This window comes from Schistocerca gregaria, chromosome 3, assembly GCF_023897955.1.
Source record: "Schistocerca gregaria isolate iqSchGreg1 chromosome 3, iqSchGreg1.2, whole genome shotgun sequence".
NCBI classification, from domain to species: domain Eukaryota; kingdom Metazoa; phylum Arthropoda; class Insecta; order Orthoptera; family Acrididae; genus Schistocerca; species Schistocerca gregaria.
Window position 1 is genome coordinate 247,795,213 of NC_064922.1, and position 13,343 is coordinate 247,808,555.

Here is a 13,343-nt window from a genome sequence, read left to right on the forward strand (position 1 = left end):
CTCTGCAAGCCATCAGGTGGCTGGGTGCCCGGTACACCAGGGCTGCAGCTGTCGGCGACGCTTGATCCCCTGGGTCAACAGGCGGCAGCCGCTAGCCGCTTATCGCTGGGCACACAGGCCGCCTCTGTTCTCTGGAGGCGCCGCCTATCAATGCCCGCGGTACACGGCGCTTACGCCTCTCCAGTTCTCCCTGAATCACTGCTCAAACAAGACGTCGGCAAGGCGTCAAGGCCAGGGTTCGACGCCACGTCTGTCATGGCAACGGGGATACGTGTGATACACCTGTATTCCTCATGAAACCCTGCGATGTATCGCGGAGTGTATATAGAGCACTTCGGAGTACAAATGCACAAGATCGGGACAATTAAGAAAGGTGCTGTTAGTTTTGTTGCTGGTATGATGAAGTACCGGCTTGATCCGTGAACCTAATATGCAATTCTAGGAGGGAAACGCTCGTTCTAATGACAGCGATATTGAGAAAATTCACAGAACCACTCTCTGTAACAGACTGCAGAATGGTTCTGATGCCTCTAGTAACCTAGCATAAGGGCAAGATACGACAGACTGGGACTCGTACAGAGGCGTAGAGACAATTATCTTTCCTTCGTCCCGTGTGGAGTGGAAGAGCAATAGAAATGAACAGTATCCTCTGCGATGCAGTGTACAATGGCTTCCAGAGTATGAATGTATACTATTTGACCAAAAGTATGCGGACAGCTATTCCTCCCGAACAGGCCATGAAGGCCCAAAGGTACCGACCGGCCGCCGCGCGCCGCGTCATCCTCAGGCCACAGGCGTCACTGGATGCGGATATGGAGGGGCATGTGGTCAGCACACCGCTCTCGACCGTATGTAAGTTTCAGAGAGCGGAGCCGCTACTTCTCAGTCAAGTAGCTCCTCAGTTCGCCTCACAAAGGCCAACAGCGCTCGGCAAACCGGATGGTCACCCATGCAAGTGCTAGCCCAGCCCGACAGCGCTTAACTTCGGTGATCCGAAAAGAACCGGCGGACATCTATTAGTGGACATTAATATGGAGTATGTCCACCCTCTGCGAGTACAACTGCTTCAACTCTGCTGGCGACACTTCCAATGAGGAATATAAATGTCTGTGGACGAATGGCGCCCATTCTTTCTCAACAGCCTACACCTGAAGAAGGTAGTGATGGATGTTGGCGCCTGGAGCGATGTCGACGTTTTAACTCATCCCATTCCACTGGGTTCAGACCGGGATTCTCCGCAGGCCAGTCCATTTCCGGGATGTTACTATCGGCATACCACTGCTTCATAGCTACTGCTTTCTGACTAGATGCACTGTCATGCTGATACGAACAATCGTCGTCTCCGAACTGTTCCTCTGCTAATGCTGTAAACAGTGTCCGTGTCCTTCTGCATTAAGCGTTCTCTTAAGCGCAAAAAGGGGACCGCACCCTAGCCACGAAAAACATTCCATAGCGCACGCAACGCTACATCTTCCATACCTCACTGTTGGCCTACACAGGATGGCAAGTAACGTTCTCCAAGAATTGGCTAAACCCAAATCATTCCATCGGATTGCCACACAGTACAGCACGAGTCATCGCTCCATATCACTGGTTTCCCGTCGTCTACAGCCCAGTGCCATTCTTCTTTATATCATCTTAAGCGTCCCTTAGAACTGACTACAGAACCGTGTGACTTATGGACCATTGTACTCCAGTCTTTTTACCTTCGTACGCAGTCATTGTGCTAACTGGACTGCTGGTGGCACTTAGAAATTCACGAGTGATCCCTTCCGATTATTTGATCCTACTTTTTATAACCATGTTCCGCAATACTCGACGGTCCCTGTCCATCAGTACAAGTTTGTCTGATCTTTGCTTAGCTTGGCTGTTCCTTCGCGTTTTCACTCCACAATCAGGTCGACATGGCAAGCTTTAGATGGATTGCTATTCGGGTGACACGCAATGGCTAGTTCACGTTCGAAGTCAACGAGCTCTCCTGACCTGCCCCGATCCTTCTGTTTCCCCACATACACCAGAATACTCCCCGTCTCCTTTTATACTGGTGGGTCCGCCTCTCGTGATATCTTGCGATCAATTCGGCATTAAATAGGCGTGTCCGGATACTTCTGATCAGGTAGTGTAGATGCAGAAGGTTGGAGCGGAGGAAAGGAACTGCAGTCGACATGATGCCAGTTTATCGTGTAGTATAGCGTGGTTTCGTCCATCTTGAGCGGCTTGCACCACTGCAACCCAAGGAATGCGGCCGTGTTTCGGGACGCTTGCATGGTTTTGTGCTTTAGCCGACTGGAGATGGCAACAGCGTGAAGGGAAGGGAGGGAAGGCCCGTGGGGGAAGGCCCGTGGGAGAAGCGCCCGCACATCCGCCCCCGCCGAGGCCACCCCCGCCCACCCACCCACACGGCTCTGCACGTGCGACACGCACTTTACTCGGGTACACAACGGCAGAGCAGCAGACGTACTCCCTTCTGCTTGCGATGTTATATAACCCACAAGACTGTAGTTACACTAGAACAGGCCGCTATTTCCCCATGTCTGATTCACAATATAATCATACAAACTGGCAGCAGATGTCCGTACAATCGTGTTCTGCTTGGAAGATGGCATTCCAGTCAACTGACAATCACGCCAACGACGACGTCTGGGTACCTATCAAACGCGGTAGTGTTTGCCGAGTGTCCCACATCCACAATCGCTGTTTACACAGTCGCAGATGCTGCAGTATGTGTAATGACCCAAGGACAGAAAACCCCAAGAAACAAACTTTGTGGAGACTCACTAGGGAAGTGAGTCATCTTGACAGTGACGGCAAGTATTGACGATAAAATCTACACTGGTAATATTTTAATTAACACCTATATTATTCAAATACTGAGAATAGCATACAAAATGGGGAGATACAGATTCTTTATCAAACATGTATAGAATAAATTCAAAATCATATGAACGAAGGTTAAATCCAAGAAAGTAATTCAGTCAAAGATAATATTTACCATGGAAGAGAGTTGTAGCCGCATCGAAAAGGAAATTCCATGTGACTACAATGCAACTCGGATATGGAAATGTTCAGCTAGTTGCTCTTGAGTCGCTCTACAGTACTTTTACGATAGTTGTCTGAACGCTAACGCTATTTGATTGTTTCAGTTTTGGAAGTTTGATTAATCGTGAGGTAGAGACTGAAGTATTGCTCAGTCATTCGACTGATAAAAGTTAATCTTTACCGCTCATGACGCGTCGGTATAGTAAGATGGGTGTTAGACTTCGATTGAGTTATATTGGTTTGTCGGACTTAGCCTTTGTACTGATGAACAGTTACAAACCTTGAGAGCAATGGATCAACGACAGAAAAACAATTAGTAATCATGAGTAGGACACAACAAAACGAAGACACGAAGAAAGATAAGTACGTCGATTAGTCAAAAGTTGTCGTCAGCATCACGATTACTGAACTGAAGTTAATCTTGAATGACATATCGTGTGCGTGTGTTGTAGGGACAAACAATTAATTACAGAAAGACCAATATAATCTGAGTCAAAAGGTAAATCTTACGTGTCGCCTAACTCTTTAAACATTTTAAGTTACTAAGTGAGTACATGAATAATGGACTGTGAAAAGTGATTAGTTTAAACAAACAAAAACACCATTTACTCCAACATAAGTTATCTCTGGAGTTGCGTCGAACCGTTGTTAATAAAGGGACGTAGCAACGCAATAGTAGACAGCAAATTTTCATCCTCGCTATGTATGATGTGAAAAACAACCGTAATGATGAAATCAAGATTTTATTTCATCACTGAACTGACTGGGCATAAAAAGAATAAAAACAAGAGATTACAGTTTACCAGTTCGCACAAACTGAGAAGACTGTTGCGGACAGATAACAGAATATTTCTAAACCGCGCGAGGAATTGTGTTCTTACGAGAGTTACAGGTGCTGTTCCACGTCACGCCGACGGGGACGAACATCGTTAAGAGTCGCGTCTCTTCCCGGCGAGTGAAGGAGGAGGGAAGGGACGTCACATATGGCACAGAAAAAAAGCCTACCATACTCTGTGCGGTGGGGGATCATAGGAAGAACGGATGCAGGACCGTCGCAAACTGATGTGGCCCGATGGCTTAATGCGAATCGTACTGTTGTTTCTCGGATGTGGCGACAATTTATAGAGACATAAACTGTATCCTGAAGACCAGAGCAGAAAGAGGGGCCGTTGTTTGGAGGCAAGAGACGACAGTACAGCCTTAGTACTGCAAGACAACAGGCATCTGACCTCGCAGCATCCACAGGGCGTGCTGTATCGAGGCAAACGACGTACAGAAAGTTAGGCAGAGTGGACCTTACTGTCAGAGACCTGTTGTACGTTTACCTTTGACGCGTCTTCACATAAGGAAACGTCTAGAGTGGAATCTTCCACATGCCACCTGGATGGTGGGACAGTGGCTCATGTTCGTTTTACAGATGAGCCCTGATTTGGTCTGGAGAGTGATTCTCGACGGATATGCATCTGGAGGGAACGTGGAGCACGATTTCGAGGCCCAAACATTGTGGAAAAAGAGCGACATCGAGGAGGATCCCTAATGGTGTGGTCAGAGATTATATTGCCCACTCGAACAGCTCTTCATGAAACTGTACGGGTAAACCAGCAAGGTTCAGGTATCGTGATGAGATGCTGAGACCACATGCGTGGTTGCTATGAGGTGTTGTCCGAACAGACTTCGTATTTATAGACAATAATGATCGACGTCATAGAGCACGGGTGGTTGATGTTTTCTTGGAAACGGAAGATGCTGCACGCATAAAGCTGGTTGCTCGCTCTCCCGATTTCAATCCCACGGAGAAAGTCTGGGATGAACTAAAGAAATGGGTTGTATCACGTCAGTATCCACCAACATCTCTTCAAGACTTGAGAGCAGCTCTGCAGGAAGAATGGGCGCTATTGCCTCAACACAAGATTGATGACATCATTCACAGCATGCCAAGTCTTTCTCTGGTCTATATTGTTGTCAAGATATACTTACGCCCCATACTGAGCACATTAACCAGTTGGCGGAATGCGTGTGCAAATCCGTCACATTGCAGTTGTTTATGGTCTGTATTCTTTACATTCTTTTTACTTTACTATCATCTGTTTATACTGTTTTGTGGCAAAATAAACGCAGCCTTGCAAAATTTCCGTTCGTTGCTTTAATTTTGGATACCAGTGTACTCTATTCTCACCAAGCGAGGAGAGACAATGGTAAGATACTGGACTTGCATTCGAGATGGTAGCAGCTGAAATTCCTTCTCTGCCATCTAGATTTATGTTTTCTTTTGTTTCCCTAAATCGCTGAAGTTATATCCCACGATGGTTTATTTTTTTAAAAAAAATGGCTGGTTTTCTTTCCATTCTTGTGCTCCGTGTCTAATGACCTTATCACTGACAGGGTGTTACACCTTCGTCTTTTTTCTTCCTTTTATTATTCATCCTCAGTAGTGCCACGATACATTATCTGCGGTAGTATCCCTGATGTACTGGCTATGTTACGGTTAGGCGTCCCACTACCGTCATCAGGAAAATAAAAAGACCCGGCACCCGCTCTGGTCGTGTAGACGTCACCATCTCAGCACTAGCCCAAGTTATTTGGGGAAACGACAGTAGCTGAACGAAGGCGCGCTTTCGTCTCCATCATCAGAGTAACAGCGATCCTTCTGGCAGGAGCAGTGCTTCTGGAAGTTGCGCGAGGGTCACTCCAAAAGAAATGCACACTATTTTTGTAAAATACAGTTTTCATTCTGTATGTGTGAAAGTTTTACGTGTGTAGATACATCCTTCCCGCTTGTTTTCTGGCGCCGTCAGAGCATGTCTTCAAGATGGCTGCTACACTTGACGTTTGTCAGAAGCAACGTGCTGTCATAGAATTCCCGTGAACAGGTCATGAAACAGGGCTCCATCATTTTTCACCAGAGACGAAGAGACAATCAATGGAGTGGCATCATGAAAATTCATCCAAGGAAAAAAAAAATTCAAAACCACACCTTCTGCTGGATAAGTTATGGCTACGGTGTTTTTCGATTCCGAAGGACTCTTGCTTATGGACATCATGCAAAGTGGAACCACCATAAATTCTGATGCATACGTGACGACACTGAATAAACTTCAAGCTCGACTGAGTCGTGTTCGACCACATCGACAAAAGCAGGATTTTTTGCTGTTGCACGACAATGCACGGCCACATGTCAGTCAAAAAACTATGGAAGCGATCACAAAACTCGGATGGACAACACTGCAACACCCGCCTTACAGTCCTGGCGTGGCTCCATGTTACTATCATGTCTTTGGGAAACTGAAAGACTCTCTTCGTGGAACAGGGTTTGAAGATGATATATTCCAAGATGGCGTAAGGCAGTTGAGAGGGATGGAAATTATGGGGATAAATGAAAATATTGTTCCTAAAGGATGTATCTACACACTGTAAAACTCTCAAACATGTAGAATAGAAGTTGGATTAAAAAAATAGTGTGCCTTTCTTTTGGAGTCACCCTCGTATGTCCCATCCTGCCCCTGTTTGAATTGACGTACCAAATCAGTTACATGGGCACCTACAGTTTCAAATGGACTCCGAATAACAGCGCAAATTGGCGTTTCTGACGTATCCAAATCAGTGCTGTAAGTGAAAGGAGCTGTTACGTGGCAGAAAAATTTATAGGACTGAGTGATGATTGAATCCTGAACCTTTGGATTTGTAGTCTGACAATCAGCGGGCCGTATTTCAAATTAAAGTGACTGCATAAGTGCGAGTTGAGTACTTGTATGCACAGGGTAATAGGTCGTACTCGATATATGAAGCTTGCGAAAATCATGATCTGCGACGACTGCTGTCCTCCACCGATTCCTGCAAGTAACAAACGAACTACAAAACAGAAGTCATTTGAGCTGTGGAATGAACGAGTGTGAGGAAAATAAAACATGCCAATTTCTTGTTATTTTCAGGAGAAAAAAAGTTAAAAGGTAAGTTTAAAGTTATTACCCATTTTTCCGCAAATACTGTTAAAACCGGTTATTTGTTGTATCTCTGCACTGATTTTATCTCTAATATAACAGTTTGCCGACTGGGGCAATGGTGCGCTGAAAGAACAGATGGGTACCCTCGTGAAAGCAAACGGGAAGAAGGTGAATAATAAAGTAAAGACTGAAAGGAAGCAACACGTTAGGTTACAGAACAAGAATGGAAAAGCTGTAAGGATGTGGTTCACTGAGCAGCCTGAAAATAAGATAAAGAAACTCATAAGAAAGAAGAAAACATCAGTTATCGGAGGTATCGCATGTTTCTAGCATTTGCGATGATGATGATGATGATGATTACTGTAACTGACTTACTGGGGCACTGGTATAATTACCGACACGTACTCAAGAACCTAATGATATATGTTACATCTTCAGAGCAATAGAGAAGACACACCCCCAGACTACGCCTGTGATGAGCGCTTTTAAATACATTACAATATTCTTAATTTCCTACAGAAACTGACATACAACTTAAGTGAAGTAGCGATTATTTCATTCATTTACATTTAATACAAGCTTCCCGTGTCAAGCATACAGTTCCTCAACCACTGCGGATAATTACCCCACGAGTTGAGTAATCGTGTGCCATCGTTTCTTTGTAATTTTTACAGTTTAACTTCGTTGTACTGTTTCTTTAATTGATTTAATGTAGTAAAAATAGAGAAACTGTAGAAATATTACATACATTTTGTTTTACGCTACTCATTATGAATGTGTCAAAATATTTTTTGTCTACGTGAGCACTATTCCCTCAATGTCCTCTAATATTTATTTATTTAGTTTCAAGAAAAAGTAAAATTACGATATAAATAGAAATACATTTAAATAAATATAAAGCACACAGAGCACATTAAAACAAGTTTATTAAACGCAGAAAGTTTAGACAATATCAGCCCACTATTTGATCAAGTTATGTGCATTTACATTTCCTGCTACTAGCTCACTAGTTTAGCAAGTAGGGCTTCAAGGGCAATGAGGGAGACGTGCTGCAGTTTAGGCATAGCCCCACTCTCACACACTGTTGCTGTCAACTGGAAAGAACCCCAATGGCGATTTCATTCAGTTGATAGCTCTCCCTGTTTCCGATACCCCTCTCGCACGCCAGGTAGCTTTTCTTGACGTTTGATCCACCTCTGAGCGTTGTCACGTACGCAACCCGTTCTTGGTCCCTTTTGTTCTGCTTGCAGTGGAGATTTCACTTGCGGTGATTAGTTGCAGCGTAATTCTGGATATTCCATGTCGCTAAGAACTCTCCGCGGGTACATTACTCGTACTGGCACACAGCCAGAATTCATATCTTATTTTCTTCGCGTTACTAGGTGTTAATGGCTGCTAATTGTTCTCCGAGTCTGAAAGAGGTGTCCTGAGACTTTTATACAATTCGATATATTGTATGGAAAACGACAATAAAGAGGAGAAAGCCTGTATTATGAGATTAAACATGTTATTCACATAGTTAATTATGATGGGGCCCAATCTCCATAGCAGGAAAAAGAAAATATGAAACAGTAGTAGTAGAACATGGACTAAGAAATATGAAAGAAGACTGTACGCGGTAAGGCAGTTAGAGACATCGAAAGATTTTTTTAGAAAGATTGTTTAACTGTACAACAGATTTAGAAACCAGTGTTTAAAGCTGCATAATCCTTCCATGAGCAGATGTGGACTGCTATCATAATTTACTGGTTATGAAATGCATATTAAAAGTGAAGACTTCATAAAGGTAGGAAGCTGAGGAGATATGACTTTGATAAAATTAAAGAGGCACAGGTTGTTGATAGTTTCCTCGGGAGTAAGTAACAGGCAACGACCGACTGCAACAATTAAAAGGACTACAGAAGAAGACAAAATACTGTGCATACTGACAGACTGAAGGCAGCAGAGGAACAAACAGGCAAAAAGACATGGCCCAGCAGAAATACTTGGATAATACACGAGATATCAAATCTATTTGACGTAAAAAGAAAACATTAGAACACGATAAGTGAATCAGACAAAAGGAAATGTATACATCTAAAAACGAGATTGGCGGAAATGTAATATGACAAAGCAGGAGTGGCTAGAGGAGAAATACGAAGCTGCACAAAGGAAATGAATTTCAAGCCAATATTACAGAAAGCAAACAGGAAGCAGTTTTAGATGAGACAGGAGATGTAATACTGCAAGAAGAATTTGACAAAGCTCTAAAATAACTACGGTACGTCGAAGCCGGGCACCTGGACCAGCTGACAGTCCTACGTTGAGATCCTTGCGAGGACGAGTAAAGACCAAACTATTCAGTCACGTATTCAAGAATTATAAGGCACGCGAAATACTCTCAAATTTCAAAGGACTGTAATCATCCCAACTCCAAAAAAGGCAGGTATTGGCAGGTGTGAATATTTATCGAACCATCACCTTAGTAAATCATGGTTGCAAAAAACTATAACGAAATACCTACAGAAGACCGTAACAACTGGTGGAAACAGACCGCGGGGAAGATACGTTTGGGTTCCAAATAAATTTAGGAACACGCGAGGGAGTGCTGTCCCTAAGATGTATCTCAGAAGATAGTCGGAAGTGAGACGATGCTGAAGGATTAGTTAGGAAATAAGAGACTACAAGTAGTAGCTGAGTTTCAATACTTTGGCATTAAAGTAACTGCCGACGATCAGAGTAAGGAAGACAAAGCCCAATCGGCAAATATCAAAGGCAGCGAGTCTGAAAAAGGAAATAATTCAACATCTAATTTAAATTTAAGTGTTAGGAACTGTTTTCTGAAAGTAGTTGTCTTGAGTGTAGCCTTATAAGGGAGTGAAACGAAGACGGTAATACATGGCCCAGTCACATTCATGTGATCACCTATCAAATGCCTGTGAGACGTGCAGGAAGAAAATCAGTGACGTTCTAGAAGGTACCGAGAGGGATGTGGAGCCAAGCCGACTCCACTGCCGAGACTAGTTGCACTGTGTTTCGAAAAGAAATGGTTCAAATGGCTCTGAGCACTATGGGACTTAACACCTGAGGTCATCAGTCTCCTAGAACTTAGAACTACTTAAACCTAACTAACCTAAGGACATCACACACATCCATGCCCGAGGCAGGATTCGAACCTGCGACCGTAGCAGTCGCACGGTTCCGGACTGCGCGCCTAGAACCGCGAGACCACCACGGCCGGCGGAAACTCATCCTGATCCTCTTCGAACCACGCCCGTACAGCGCGAGCTGTATGATACATTGCATTGTCCTGTTGTTAGATACCATCGTGCTGAAGAAAAACGAACAGCATGTAGAGGTGGACAAGGTCCCTAAGCATAGATGCATACTTGTGCTGATCCAACTGTGCCTTCCAGAGCTGTGTGATACATTCCATTACCCTGCTGTTTGATACCATCGTCCCGACGAAAATCCAACTGCATGTAAGGGTGGACATAGTTCCTAGGCACAGACGCATACTTGTGTTGATCCACTGTGCCTTCCACGAGATCACCCATGGAATGGCACGACAGCATTCCCCAGACCATAACTCTCCCTCCTCCGTTTTTGACCCTTTCGACAATTTGAAAAAATGTTTTGTAAAATTTATTGAAGTTCTTTGCATATCGATGATGACAATGAAGTATCCGCACAAGCTCTTTGTTGGCGGGACAGCCCGCGCATTGATACATAGGGAACGTGGAGAGAAGCGTGCAGCATTGTCGATAGAAAAGTCTCTAGTCCACCTTTGGGCAGTGGAGTTGTGTGTAGAGACAGAGCAGTTTGCCTGTTCGCCATCAGCTGTATATTACTTAAGGAATATTATAATTATATAATTGATAATTATTCATGAATTATTAAAAATCGACGTCATGAAGACATCAAAGGTATTTAAGCGCTAACTGCATATTGTAAGTTCATTGTTACATTTTTAATCTGTTTTATGTAAACGATACCCAAACTAAAGTTTTACAAACTGAATCATTATAAAGAGTTGAAAATTTATATTCAGTCATTTTTAGAATAGATTAGTTTATCTCAGTCAATATCGTTTTGAACCCAGTAACAACAAGATTTTTTAACTTTTGTTGAGTTCTCTCAATTTTTTTTATTTCATAATGGCATTGAATTTTTCACCAGTAATCAAAAAAGCAAATGACTAATGAGTACAGTTTTAGCTCACATATTTGCAATCCCAGTAAATGAATGCCACTCGAAATAATTATCAACTGCCGGCCGCGGTGGTCTCGCGGTTCTAGGCGCTCAGTCCGGAACCGCGCGACTGCTACGGTCGCAGGTTCGAATCCTGCCTCGGGCATGGATGTGTGCGATGTCCTTAGGTTAGTTAGGTTTAAGTAGTTCTAAGTTCTAGGGGACTGATGACCTAAGATGTTAAGTCCCATAGTACTCAGAGCCATTTGAACCATTTTGAATTAACAATAGATCAGAGTGAGTATATTCAGACATGCAGTCAGATGACGTTATCCAGAGACGACCCAGTAAAATAAAAACTAAGCAAAATCTATATGTATGTTTTCAGGTTCACTGCATAGACAAACAGTACCAAGGGCCACGGCGTAAGCTTACGTGTTCACGTCGAAATAATCTTTTTTTGATCAGTCACATTAATATTGTTACCAATAAAGGCACAAGGCGTACACCATTGAGTACGCTAAAGACTATCAGATCAGACACGTTGTCAAAAATAAGTCCGGACAGAAAAGCTGCAAGGCACAAAAAGTTCAATTCTCTTTCTTTTTTTCATTAGACAGAATGTAAGTTAATTTATTATAGACGGGAAAGTTTCACATTGTTGTTGTTGTTGTTGTTGTTGTTGTTGTTACCTCCAGTCCTGAGACTGGTTTGATGCAGCTCTCCATGCTACTCTATCCTGTGCAAGCTTCATCTTCCAGTACCTACTGCAGCCTACATTCTTTTGAATCTGCTTAGTGTATTCATCTCTTGGTCTCCCTCTACGATTTTTACCCTCCACGCTGCCCTCCAATACTAAATTGGTGATCCCTCGGTGCCTCAGAACATATCCTACCAACTGATCCCTTCTTCTGGTCAAGTTGTGCCACAAGATCCTCTTGTCCCCAACTCTATTCAATACCTCCTCATTAGTTATGTGATCTACCCATTAATCTTCAGCAATCTTCTGTAGCACCACATTTCGAAAGCTTCTATTCTCTTCTTGTCCAGACTATTTATTGTCCACGTTTCACTTCAATACATGGCTACACTCCATACATACACTTTCAGAAACGACTTCCTGACATTTAAATCTACACTCGATGTTAACAAATTTTTCTTCTTCAGAAACGCTTTCCTTGCCATTTCCAGTCTACATTATATATCCTCTATTTCGACCATCATCAGTTATTTTCCTCCCCAAATAGGGAAACTCCTTTACTACTTTAAGTGTTTCATTTCCTAATCTAATTCCCTCAGCATCACCCGACCTAATTCGACTACATTCCATTATCCTCGTTTTGCTTTTGTTGATGTTCATCTTATATCTTCCTTTCAAGACACTGTCCATTCCGTTCAGCTGCTCTTCCAAGTCCTTTGCTGTCTCTGACAGAATTACAATGTCATCGGCGAACCTCAGTTTTTTTTATTTCTTCTCCATGGATTTTAATACCTATTCCGAATTTTTCTTTTGTTTCCTTCACTGGTTGCTCAATATACAGATTGTATAACATCGGGGAGAGGCTACAACCCTGTCTCACTTCCTTCCCAACCACTGCTTCCCTTTCATGTCCCTCGACTCATAACTGCCATTTGGTTTCTATACAAATTGTAAATAGCCTTTCGCTCCCTATATTTAACCCCTGCCACCTTCAGAATTTGAAAGAGAGTATTCCAATCAACATTGTCAGAAGCTTTCTGCAAGTCTACAAATGCTAGAAACGTAGGTTTGCCTTTCCTTAATCTTTCTTCTAAGGTAAGTCGTAGAGTCAGTGTTGCCTAACGTGTTCCAATATTTCTACGGAATCCAAACTGATCTTCTCCGAGGTCGGCTTCTATCAGTTTTTCCATTCGTCTGTGAAGTATTTGCAATAGTATTTTGCAGCTGTGACTTATTAAATTGATAGATCGGTAATTTTCACATCTGTCAACACTGCTTTCTTTGGAATTGGAATTATTATATTCTTCTTGAAGTCTGAGGGAATTTCGCCTGTCTCATACATCTTGCTCACCAGATGGTTGAGTTTTGTCAGTGCTGGCTCTCCCGAGGCTGTCAGTAGTTCTAATGGAATGTTGTCTACTCTGGGGGTCTTGTGTCAACTCAGGTCTTTCAGTGCTCTGACAAACTCTTCACGCAGTATCATATCTCCCATT

At 43.1% G+C, this 13,343-nt stretch overlaps 1 protein-coding gene across 2 annotated transcripts in view; it reads right to left on the minus strand.

Moving 5' to 3' along the window:
* Positions 1-13,343, minus strand: part of LOC126356270 (DENN domain-containing protein 5B) — a 467,453-nt gene that overhangs the window by 279,884 nt on the left and 174,226 nt on the right. The gene's annotated exons all lie outside the window — the stretch shown is intronic.